A 12,346-nucleotide genomic window follows, 5' to 3' on the forward strand; every position below is an offset into this window, starting at 1 on the left:
CCTTCTCTACTAAAATTGTAAAAAAAATTAGCCAGGCATGGTGGCGGGCACCTGTAGTCCCAGCTACTTGGGAGGCTGAGGCAGGAGAATGGCGTGAACCCCGGAGGCAGAGCTTGCAGTGAGCCGAGATCGTGCCCCTGCACTCCAGCCTGGGCGACTGAGTGAGACTCGTCTCAAAAAAAAAAAAAAAAAAAAGCAGAAACATAGTCATTAGGTTGGCGCAAAAGTAATTTTGCCTTTTGCCATTCCTTTAATAGTACAGGCAGGCTACGTTTTTGTTTTGTTTTGTTTTGTTTTGGAGAAACAGGGTCCAGCTCTGTCACCAGAGGGTGGAATGCAGTGGTGTGATCACAGCTCACTGCAGCCTCAAACTCCTAGGTTCCAACGATCCTCCAATCCCAGCCTCCCAAGTAGCTGGGACTATGCATGAGCCCTGCTAGTTTTTATTTTTTGTTGAGATAAGGTCTCGCTTTGTTGCCCAGGCTGACCTACAACTCCCAGACTCAAGTAATCCTCCCGCCTTGACCTTCCAAAGTGTTGGGATTATAGGTGTGAGCCACCATGCCTGGCTTTTTTGTTTTTCATTTTTTGCTTTTTTTTTTTTGAGAGACTCTCACTCTGTCGCCAGGCTGGAGTGCAATGGCGTGATCTCAGCTCACTGCAATCTCCACCTCCTAGGTTCAAGCGATTCTCCTGCCTCAGCCTCCCAAGTAGCTGGGATTACAGACGTGCACCAACACGCCCAGGTAATTTTTGTATTATTAGTAGAGATGGGGTTTTACCATGTTGGCCAGGATGGTCTCAAACTCCTGACCACAGGTGATCCACCAGCTTCGGCCTCCCAAAGTGCTGGGATTACAGGCGTGAGCCACCTCACCCGGTTTTTTTTTTTTTTAATTAATAGTTTGCTGGAGTTACACAATCTCAAGAGGTACTGAGAAAGTGTGCCCTAAGGCTCTAAGGTTCGTTTTTTGTCTGTTTGTTTGTCTGAGTCATAGTCTCGCTTGTCGCCCAGGTTGGAGTGCAATGGCGTGATCTCGGCTCACTGCAACCTCCACCTACTGAGGTCAAGAGATTCTCCTGCCTCAGCCTCCCAAGTAGCTGGGATTACAGGCATGAGCCTTGGCGCCCGGCCTCTACCCACTTTCAATAGAGCCTCATCTGCTGAGATCAAGTTGAAATATTTTTAGTGTCCTCACCTCCACGCTGTCCAAGACTGGGATAGGGTTGAGGAGCCAGAGAGAGAATAAAGTACTAAGAACTCTTCAAATGAACCTTTTGAAGACAGGTGGGTCAGGGACTGCACATTTTATAACTTTAAAGAGGAAAAAAAAGCTCACGGAGGACTCTGATTTGCTGCCTTCTGAAATAACAGACCGAAAGAAGTTAATTGGGAGTAAAATCGTGTTGTAAATTACCCAACAGCGTTATCATTGAGATTCGTGCATAATACTGAGCCCTGGCCGGGTAAACTAAGGCAGAAGAAGCGGCCTCAAAGTAAAATCAGAGCAGCGCCGGCATCCAGGGTCCCACCTGCCTCAGGGTGAGGATCCTCTGAGGTCCGCATCCCTCCTGGTCCCAGCCGCCCGCAGGTCCCGCCGCACCAGCCGGGTCCCGGGGCTCCTCTTGGAAGACCCAGGCCAAGGGGACGCGGGAGCGCAGAAACCCTTGTGGGCTCCCGGGGACACCGCAAAGCTCCCGGGGACTCTTCCCTGTCAGGACTCGGGCGGCCCGCGGCACGACTCGGTGCTGCCACTCAGTGAGGGTGCACAGGGAAGCTGCTGGGGCTCAGAAGCCCTGCGGGGACCCTCGCGGACTGACGTACCTGCAGCCGCCCGGCGCTCGGCGGAGCGGGTTCTTTAACGCGGGGCTGCGCGGCCCTCGCGGCGCACGCTGGGAAATGTAGTTTCACCTCCGCGCCCTGCCTGGCCAGGCCCCCGCCTGGCATAAGACACTCTCGGAGCCACCGCACGGGCCAGCGTGGGTGGCCGGGGCAGCGCTTTCCTGAAGTGCAGCGGGGCTGCGATCCAGAAGGGAGGTGGGAAGAGGGCCGCTCCAGGACCCACGAAACTACAACTCCCAGAGGACCGATACGCCTTAAAGACACAGGCCCTTTTTCTGGGACTCGCGGATCCAGGTTAATGTGTTGCTTTTTTGTTTGTTTGTTTTCTGGTCTGGGTTTGTTTATTTGTTTTTTTAACCCCTTCTGGACGGCACCAAGAGCTGTCGCTTTCCTCGGGAGAGAAATCCACTGATGAAGGGAAAAAAAAAATCACAATTTGCCCAAGCGGAAGCAGCTGCCATTGGATTTGCAGTTAGAAGGGTTTGCGCTGGTTTCGTCACGTGGGTCCTTTGCGAAGAAACTTTCCAACTCTGTAGTGGGGAGAGGATCTGCGGAGCTTTCGGGCAAGTTGTGAATGGTAGTACTGATTGTCATAGATGAAAACTGGAAATACTCCTGAGTGTCTCTCTCTAGGTTACTATGTGAAAGGAAAATAAATGTCAGGACCCCAAAGTCACTAAGCCAAAGGGAAAAGTCAAGCCGGGAACTGCATCAGGCAAACCTACCTCCCATTTTATTCCTAAACAAGATAACTACAAAGATAAAAAAGCTAGATATGGCCTGGCTCTCACAATTTGCCCACTAGGAAATTCCTTGTGTGCCCCAAAATCTGTACCCTCAAACAGTTCTGTGAAATTTCACTCTGACAATGTGAATGGATCACTTACCTTCACAGGTGCTGGACTTTGACAGAACTCAAACTCATTTATCTGCTCACGTGAGATAAATGCATATCTCATTGCTTCCTCTGCCCTATGTTTATTTTTCTTACGTAAAGATGCAAAATCACTAAGCTAGATGAAAGCATAAGTGACTAGTCCTCTATCCCCCTCTCACATGTGAAAGGCTGATCAAAGGCTCAGAAGAATGCATTTGCCTCTTACCTACCCATGCCTTTAAAAAATTTCCTCTTTCAGGCCAGGCGCGGTGGCTCACGCCTGTAGTCCCAGACCTTTGGGAGGCCAAGGTGGGTAGATCACAAGGTCAGGAGTTCGAGACCAGCCTGGCCAATATGGTGAAACCCTGCCTACTAAAAATACAAAAATTAGCTGAGCGTGGTGTTGCGTGCCTGTAGTCCCAGCTGCTTGGGAGGCTGAGGCAGGAGAATCGCTTGAACCCGGGAGACAGAGGTGGCAGTGAGCTGAGATCAAGCCACTGCACTCCAGCCTGAGCAACACAGCAAGGCTCCATCTCAAAAAAAAAAATTTCCTCTTTCCCCAATATCTGACCTTTCTCATATTGAAGGCCTCAAAATCATCTTTGGAGAAAGGTACAGACCTGTCTCCCAGGTACACACATTCTTTGGCAAAATAAACTTGTAAATTGATTGAGACCAGTCTCAGGTGCCTTTCGGTTTACAGCTGGAAAACTAGGCATATCCATGCAAGACAGATCTATATGTTCAGTAGGGAGTGATGTTCAGGACCTCATGTTAAGGGAAAAGCAGCAAGTTGTACAGTAACATGTATGGGAAGCCCCTCGAATCAAAAATAGTGTTTATGGATAGACAGTGTGTGGATACACAGGAACAGGACTGGAAAGGAATGCATGTTAGGGAGAGACTGCTAAGGGTGGGAACAAGTAGGGAGAATTTGAGCTTTATCTGTATTGTTTGAATTTTTCTTACAAGAATGTACTTTCCAAATCTGTTGTTAATAAGGAGCCTAAGGCTAGGCACAGGGGCTCACACCTGTAATCCCGACACTTTGGGAGGCCAAGGTCGGAGCATGGCTTGAGCTTGGGAGTTCAAGACCAGCCTGGGAAACATAGCAAGACCCCATCTCTAAAATATACATAAGTTAGAGCTGAGTAAGGTGTCTCATGCCTGTAATCCCCGCACTTTGGGAGGCCAAGGCAGGCAGAAAACTCTGGGTCAGGAGTTCAAGATCAGCCTGGCCAATTTTTTTGTTATTGTTGTTTTGACACAGAGTCTCACTCTGTTGTCCAGGCTGGAGCACAGTGGTGCAATCTCAGCTCACTGCAACCTCCGCCTCCCAGGTTCAAGTGATTCTCTTGCCTCAGCCTCCTGAGTAACTGGGATTACAGGTGTGTGCCACCATGCCTAGCTAATTTTTGTATTTTTAGTAGAGACAGGGTTTCGCCATGTTCAGGCTGGTCTTGAACTCCTGACCTCAGGTGATCCACCCGCCTCAGCCTCCCAAAGTGCTGGGATTACAAGCGTGAGCCATTGTGCCCAGCCAGTGGCCAATTTTTAAACATGAAAATTAGTCAGGTGTGGTGACGGGTGCCTGTAATCCAGTTATTCAGCAAGCTGAGTCAGGAGAGTCCTTCGAAGCCAGGAGGCAGAGATTGCAGTGAGCTGAGATTGTGCCACTGCACTCCAGCCTGGGTGACAGAGTGAGATTCTGTCTCAAAAAATAAAATAAAATGTATATAAATTTACGAAATAAGGAAGCTGAGAGGCCCTGAGGTCAGTCATAATGGAGATGGACCCGGCTCTAACTCTGTGTAACCGTCTATAAAGTAGGTGAATAATAGTATCAAATGTCTGAAATTGTCGTGAGAGTAGGATAAATGCTTGACTCTATAGTAAATGCTCAAAAAGTACTAACCGTTATAATTACTGTCATTATTCCCATCTTGCTCCATTAAAGTAGGATGTTTGGTTTGTTCACCATTGTATCCTCAGGCCCTAGAACAGTGCTGAGGACATAGTAGGTGGTTAAAAACAACTGATTGGCCGGGTGCAGTGGCTCACACCTGTAATCCCAGCACTTTGGGAGGCGGAGGCAGGAAGATCACCTGAGGTCAGGAGTTTGAGACCAGCCTGGCCAACATGGTGAAATCCCTTCTCTACTAAAAATACAAAAATTAGCCTGGCATGGTGGTGGGCACCTGTAATCCCAGCTACTCAGGAGGCTGAAGCAGGAGAATCTCTTGAACCTGGGAGGCAGAGGTTGCAGTGAGCTGGGATCGCACCACTGCACTCCAGCCTGGCAACAGAGCAAGACTTCGTCTCAAAAAAAAAACAACTGGTTGAATCAATGAAGAGCAACCTCCTGCTCAGCTCCCACCACCCGCCTCCTATTCACACTCTCTGCTTCCCTCAGTCTTCTCCCACTAGAGTCATCCCCTGTCTACACTTGCCCCAGGTCTCATCCTCCTTCTCCCACTTCAGTGCCTGCTGTTTCTTCTGTGAACCCAGGAGGCCTCCAGGGAGGTGATGAGCTGCCTCCCACTGCTGCTGTTCTCAGCAATGCAGGTCCCAGGCTCCGCAGTGAAGCGGGAGGCAGGGATGCCTGCAACTGCAGCTTTGGCGGGGGCTCAAGAAAACAGAATGTGCCCCCAAGGAGCTCAGAGGCAAAGGGCTCCACCCTGCCTTCTAGGGCAGTATGGTTGGCAGAGGAGAGGTAGCTTTTTCCAGGCTGCTCTGGCACCTCCTTGCCTGAGAAGCAAAGAAACTCCAGGAACGTTTTTAGTAAAATGAAACCCTCAGTGCAGCAGCAGACACAAAAATCTGTACATGGTTTCACCATCTGGGGTACGCAGAGCCATTAGACATACACACACACACATGCTCACACACTCTCTGTTACAAAATACAGCACAGTCAGCCGGGCATGGTGGTTCACGCCTGTAAACCCAGCACTATGGGAGGCTGAGGCGGGAGGATCATGAGGTCAGGAGTTCGAGACCAGCCTGGCCGACACAGTGAAACCTGTCTCTACTAAAAATGCAAAAAATGAGTGGGGATGGTGGCAGGCGCCTGTAATCCCAGCTACTCAGGAGGCTAAGGCAGAAGAATCGCTTGAAACCAGGAGGCAGAGGTTGCAGTGAGCAGAGATCATGCCATTGCACTCCAGCCTGAGCAACAAGAGTGAAACTCCGTCTCAAAAAAATAATAATAATACAATAAACAAAATAGAGCAGAGTTGGTTGGGCATGGTGGCTCATGCCTATAATCCCAGCACTTTAGGAGGCCTAGGCGGGCATATCATTTGAGGTCAGGAGTTCGAGACCAGCCTGGCCAACATGGTGAAACTCTGTCTCTACTAAAAATATAAAAATTACCTGGGCGTGCTGGCGCATGCCTGTAATTCCAGCCCCTCAGGAGGCTGAGGCAGGAGAATCGCTTGAACCCAGGAGGCAGAAAATACAGTGAGCCAAGATCATGCCACTATACTCCTGCCTGGGTGACACGGAGAGATTCCATTTCCAAAAATAAATAAAATAAAAATAAAATAGAGCAGAATTTAGTGAATAAATCCAAGGATTAAACTTAGACAAACCCGCCCAGCTCCCACCACTTTCTTTTTTTTTTCTTTTTCTTTCTTCTCTCTTTTGAGGGTCTCACTCTGTTGCCCAGTTTGGAGTGCAGTGGTGCAATCACAGCTCACAGCAGCCTCCAGCGCCTGGGCTCAAGTGATCCTCCCGCCTCAGCCTCCCAAGTAGCTGGGACTATAGATGTGTGCCACCACACAGGGTCTTGCTATGTTGCTGAAGCTGGTCTCGAACAGCTGGGTTCAAGCAATCCTCCTGCCTTGGCCTCCCAAAGTGCTGAGATTACAGGCATGAGCCACCACACTTAGCCCTTTAAAAACAATTTTTTTTTCTTATACCATAGAGACTGGGTCTCACTACGTTGCTCAGGCTGGTCCTTTTTTTCTTTTTTGAGATGGAGTCTCGCTGTGTCTCCCAGGCTGCAGTGCAGTGGCAGAATCTCGGCTGACTGCAACCTCTGCCTCCCGAGTTCAAGTGATTCTCCTGCCTCAGCCTCCAGAGGATTACAGGCACGCACCACCATGCCTGGCTAATTTTTGTATTTTTAGTAGAGATGGGGTTTCACCATGCTAGCCAGGCTGCTCGAACTCCTGACCTCAGGTGATTTGCCTACTTCAGCCTCCCAAACTTCTAGGATTACAGACATGAGCCACCACTCTTGGCCTCCAGCCTGGTCTTGAACTCCTTGGCTCAAGCGATCCTCCCACCTCGGGATCCAAAAGTGCTGGGATTACTGGTGTGAGCCACCACACCTGGCCTCTCATCACTTTCTAACCCTGTGGGCAAGCCACTCAACCTCTTTGAGCCCAGCTTCCTTATCTGTGAGATTAAAATAGAATTTACCAAATCAGGTTGTTGGGAGGGTTTAATGAGCTAATGCACATAAAGGGTTTAGTGCAGTGCCTAGTACAGTGTAGGCATCCAAACTCCTTATTGTTAAACAAACAATCTACTGCCAGAATGTGAGGGTCCAGGTCTGGGAGGGAGGACTTCTTGGAGAAGGTGAAATCTTCAGGCCCCTAATGAGATGTGTGGCTGTTACTGGTAGCAGAAATTCCCTCTGGGTGCCAGGACTGCCCATAGGGATATCTTAGTTTGGGTCCCTAGATGCAGAGCCTGAGACACGAATTCTTGTGTAAGCGATTTCCTAGGGGAGTGGGGAAAACAGAATAGGGCAGGGAAAGAAGCCAAGTAAAGATGTGAGTTCACCTAAGTTTTGCCTCAATCTGATTGAACAGAGAGCTCTGGAGTATAAAATGCAATCCAGGCCGGGTGCGATGGCTCACATCTGTAAACCCAGCACTTTGGGAGGCTGAGGCGGGCGGGTCACCTGAGTGCAGGAGTTCCAGATCAGTCTGGCCAATATGGAGAAACCCTGTCTCTACTAAAAATACAAAAAGTAACCCAGCATGGTGACATGTGCCTGTAATCCCAGCCACGCAGGAGGCTGAGGCAAAAGAATAGCTTGAAACCAGGTGGCGTAGGCTGCAGTGAGCTGAGACAGCGCCACTGCACTCCAACCTGGATGACAGAGCCAGACTCTGTATCCCCTCACCCTCAAATAAAAGCCAGTTCCTTGGCACTGGAGGAAGAAAACTAAAAAAGTAAAAAAAAAAAAAAAAAAAAAAAGGCCCGGCACAGTGGCTCATGCCTGCAATCCTAGCATTTTGGAGGTCAAGGAGGGCAGATCACCTGAGGTCAGAAGTTCGAGACCAGCTGACCAACATGGAGAAACCCCATCTCTACTAAAAATACAAAAATTAGCCGGGTGTGGTAGTGGTCACCTGTAATCCCAGCTACTTGTGAGGCTAAGGCAGGAGAATTACTTGAACCTGGGAGGCGGAGGTTGCAATGAGTAAAGATTGTGCCACTATCTTCCACCCTGGGGGATAGAGCGAAACTCTGTCTCAAAAAAAAAAAAAAAAAAAAGGCCGGGCGTGGTGGCTCAAGCCTGTAATCCCAGCACTTTGGGAGGCCGAGACGGAGGGATCACTAGGTCAGGAGATCGAGACCATCCTGACTAACACGGTGAAACCCCGTCTCTACTAAAAAATACAAAAAACTAGCCGGGCGACGTGGCGGGCGCCTGTAGTGCCAGCTACTCGGGAGGCTGAGGCAGGAGAATGGCGTGAACCCGGGAGGCGGAGCTTGCAGTGAGCTGAGATCGCACCACTGTACTCCAGCCTGGGTGACAGAGCGAGACTCCGTCTCAAAAAAAAAAAAAAAAAAAAAAGAAGGCTAGGCGTGGTAGCTCATGCCTGTAATCCCAGGACTTTGGGAGGCTGAGGCGGCGGATCACGAGGTCACGAGATTGAGACCATTTTGGCCAACATGGTGAAACCCCACCTATACTAAAAATACAAAAAGTTACCTGGGCATGGTGGCCCGTGCCTATAATCCCAGCTACTTGGGAGGCTGAGGCAGGGGAATTGCTTGAACCTGGGAGGCAGAGGTTACAGTGAGCTGAGATCTCGCCACTGCCCTCCAGCTTGGTGACAGATCAAGATTCTGTCAAAAAAAAAAAAAAAAAAAAAAAAGAGTGATGCGGGGCCGGGCGCAGTGGCTCACGCCTATAATCCCAGCACTCTGAGAGGCCGAGGTGGGCAGATCACGAGGTCAGGATATCGAGACCATCCTGGCTAACACGGTGAAACACCGTCTCTACTTAAAAAAAAAAAAAAAAATTAGCCAGGCTTGGTCATGGTGGCGGGCACCTGTAGTCCCAGCTACTCGGGAGGCTGAGGCAGGAGAATGGCATGAACCCAGGTGGCAGAGTTTGCAGTGAGCTGAGATAGCGCCACTGTATGCCAGCCCAAGTGACAGAGAGAGATTCCCTCTCAAAAAAAAAAAAGAGTGATGCAGCTAGGCGCAGTGGCTCACACCTGTAATCCAAACACTTTGGGAAGCCAAGGCAGGTAGATCACGTGGTCAGGAGTTTGAGACCAACCTGGTCAACATGGTGAAACCCCGTCTCTACTAAAACTACAAAAATTAGCCAGGTGTAGTGGCAGGAGCCTGTGATCCCAGCTACTAGGGAGGCTGAGGCAGGAGAATTGCTTGAACCTGGGAGGTGGAGATTGCAGTGAGCTGAGATCACACCACTGCACTCCAGCCTGGGCAACAGAGCAAGATTATGTCAAAAAAAAAAGAAGGCGGAAGGAGAAAGAGAAGGATCGGAAAGGGAAGGCATAGGGGAAGGGGAAAAGTGATGCTCCCTTTGCAGCCCATTGAGGTACACAGGGAAAAAAAAGAAGAGTGATGCTCTGAGAAAACACCGAGTGTTAGGCCAGGCGCAGTGGCTCATGCCTGTAATCCCAGCACTTTGGGAGGCTGAGGCAGGGGAATCACCTGAGGTCAGGAGTTCAAGACCAGCCTGACCAATATGGAGAAATCCCATCTCTACTAAAAATACAAAAATTAGTGGGACATGGTGGCACATGCCTGTAATCCCAGCTACTCGGGAGGCTAAGGCAAGATAGTTGCTTGAACTCAGGAGGCGGAGGTTGTGGTAAGCCGAGATTGTGCCATTGCACTCCAGCCTGGGCAACAAGAGTGAAACTCTGTCTCAAAAAAATAAATATATAGGCTGGGCGCAGTGGCTCACGCATGTAATCCCAGCACTTTGGGAGGCCGAGGCAGGTGGATCACGAGGTCAGGAGATCGACACTATCCTGGCTAACACAGTGAAATCCCGTCTCTACTAAAAATACAAAAATTAGCTGGGTGTGGTGGCGGGCACCTGTAGTCCCAGCTACTCGGGAGGCTGAGGCAGGAGAATGGTGTGAACCCAGGAGGTGGAGCTTGCAGTGAACCGAGATCGTGCCACTGCACTCCAGCCTGGGCAACAGTGAGAGACTCCGGCTCAAACAAACAAACAAATAAATAAATAAAAATAAATAAATAACAAGTATTAGTGAAGATGTGGAGAAATTGGAAGCCTGTCCACTGCTGATGAGAGTGGAGAATGGAGCAGCAGTTATGGGAAACAGTATGGCGCTTCTCATAAAATTAACACTAGAATTACTAGGTCTGGATGGGACAGGCAGAGTTTGCAAAAGGATCAACAAGTCTTTGTCTACAGATTTATTACATCCGTCTTTGGAAGAAGAAAAGAAAAATCATAAGACAAACGGCTAGTTCAAAGTCCAGATTCTTATTTTATGGATGTAAAATGTTGAGATTGTCCCAAGATTACCATAGTTTTCAGCCATGCTCAGACAGTGGTTCTTTGTGTGGGTTGTTCAACAGTATCAGCCGACAGAAGGAAAGGCCAGACTCACAGAGCGTGTTCACTGAGAGGAAAGCATCACGAATGGAGTGATCCACACCACTTCCTGAATCTGTGTTCTCTCACAGAAAGCCTTATCATTAAGTCTAGCAATTCTAATTCATCTACCAAGATAATGTATTCATAATTATGTTTGATTTTGCAGAGTATACAACAGTGATCTATTTCGGTGTCCATTTTCCAATAAAGTCCTGATTATGGGCAAAATAAAAATTACTATATGATCCAGCAATTTCACTTGCTCTGTCACCCAGGCTGGCGTGCAGTGGCTCAGTCATGGTTCACTGCAGCCCGGACCTCCTGGGCTCAATTGATCCTCCTGCTTCAGCCTCACAAATAGCTGGGACTACAGGCATGTGCCACCGTGCCTGGCTAATTTTTGTATTTTTAGTAGAGACAGAGTTTTACCATGTTGGCCAGGCTGGTCTCAAACTCCTGACCTCAAGTGATATGCCCGCCTCGGCCTCCCAAAGTCCTGGGATTATGGGTGTGAGCCACCATACCTGGCCTCATCTCTTCTCTAATTATCTTTTTTTTTTTTCTTTTTTGAGATGGCGTCTTGCTCTGTTGCCCAGGCTGGAGGGCAGTGGTGCAATCTCGGCTCACTGCAACCTCCGCCTCCCGGGTTCAAGTGATTCTCCTGCCCCAGCTTCCCGAGTAGCTGGGATTACAGGCGTGAACCACCATGCCCAGCTAATTTTTAAATTTTCAGTAGAGACGGGGTTTCACCATGTTGGGCAGGCTGCTCTCAAACTCTTGACGTCATGATCAACCCACCTCAGCCTCCCAAAGTGCTGGAATTACAGGCGTGAGCCACCGCACCAGGCCAAATTTTAAACGCTTTGTGAAAACAAAGTTTCCCTATATTGCCCAGGCAGTTCTCCAGCTCCTGGGCTCAAGTGAGCCTCCTACCTCAGCCTCTCAAAGTGCTGGGATTATAGGAGTGAGCCACTGTGCTCTTGCTCTTACCATGCTGCAACAAATATCCTTCTCTATATGTAACTTTGAACATATACAAATAGGATACTTTGTTAGAAAGTAAATTGCTAGTGGGGCACAGTGGCTCACACCTGTAATCCCAGTACTTTGGGAGCCCCAGGTGGGTGGATCACCAGATCAGGAGTTCAAGACCAGCCTGACCAAGATGGTGAAACCCCGTCTCCACTAAAAACACAAAACAATTAGCTGGGCGTGGTGGTGCCTGCCTGTAATCTCAGGTACTCGGGAGACTGAAACACAGAATTGCTTATAAGCAGGAGGCGGAGCTTGCAGTGAACCATGATTGCGCCACTGGACTCCAGCCTGGGTGACAGAGTAAGACTCTATCTCAAAATAATAATAATGATAAAAATAAAAGGCCGGACGCGGTGGCTCAAGCCTGTAATCCCAGCACTTTGGGAGGCCGAGACGGGCGGATCACGAGGTCAGGAGTTCGAGACCATCCTGGCTAACACGGTGAAACCCCGTATCTACTAAAAATACAAAAACTAGCCGGGCGAGGTGGCGGGCGCCTGTAGTCCCAGCTACTCGGGAGGCTGAGGCAGGAGAATGGCGTAACCCAGGAGGCAGAGCTTGCAGTGAGCTGAGATCCGGCCACTGCACTCCAGTCCAAGCGACAGAGCGAGACTCCGCCTCAAAAAAAAAAAAATGATAATAATAATAATAAAAATTAAAAAAAAGAAATTGCTAGGTCAAATGGTTTGTGCATTTGTAATTGTTAAGATATTACCATCATACAGGTGGCACAGATTTCC

General features: G+C 49.1%; 1 protein-coding gene across 10 annotated transcripts in view; it reads right to left on the reverse strand.

The window, feature by feature from the left end:
- FCSK (fucose kinase) overlaps window positions 1-12,346 on the reverse strand; it is a 52,814-nt gene that overhangs the window by 27,423 nt on the left and 13,045 nt on the right. For 4 of the 10 annotated variants that reach the window (XM_033218973.1, XM_033218972.1, XM_033218967.1 and 1 more), the window contains exon 1: window positions 1,826-2,082. The exons of 1 other annotated variant lie outside the window; for it this stretch is intronic. The gene's annotated coding sequence lies outside the window, so the exon portion shown is untranslated. 5 more of the 10 variants (XM_033218968.1, XM_033218964.1, XM_033218969.1 and 2 more) reach the window with 3 other exon arrangements.

The sequence above is a fragment of the Trachypithecus francoisi genome, unplaced genomic scaffold (assembly GCF_009764315.1).
Source record: "Trachypithecus francoisi isolate TF-2019V2 unplaced genomic scaffold, Tfra_2.0 Lachesis_group10, whole genome shotgun sequence".
NCBI classification, from domain to species: Eukaryota; Metazoa; Chordata; class Mammalia; order Primates; family Cercopithecidae; genus Trachypithecus; species Trachypithecus francoisi.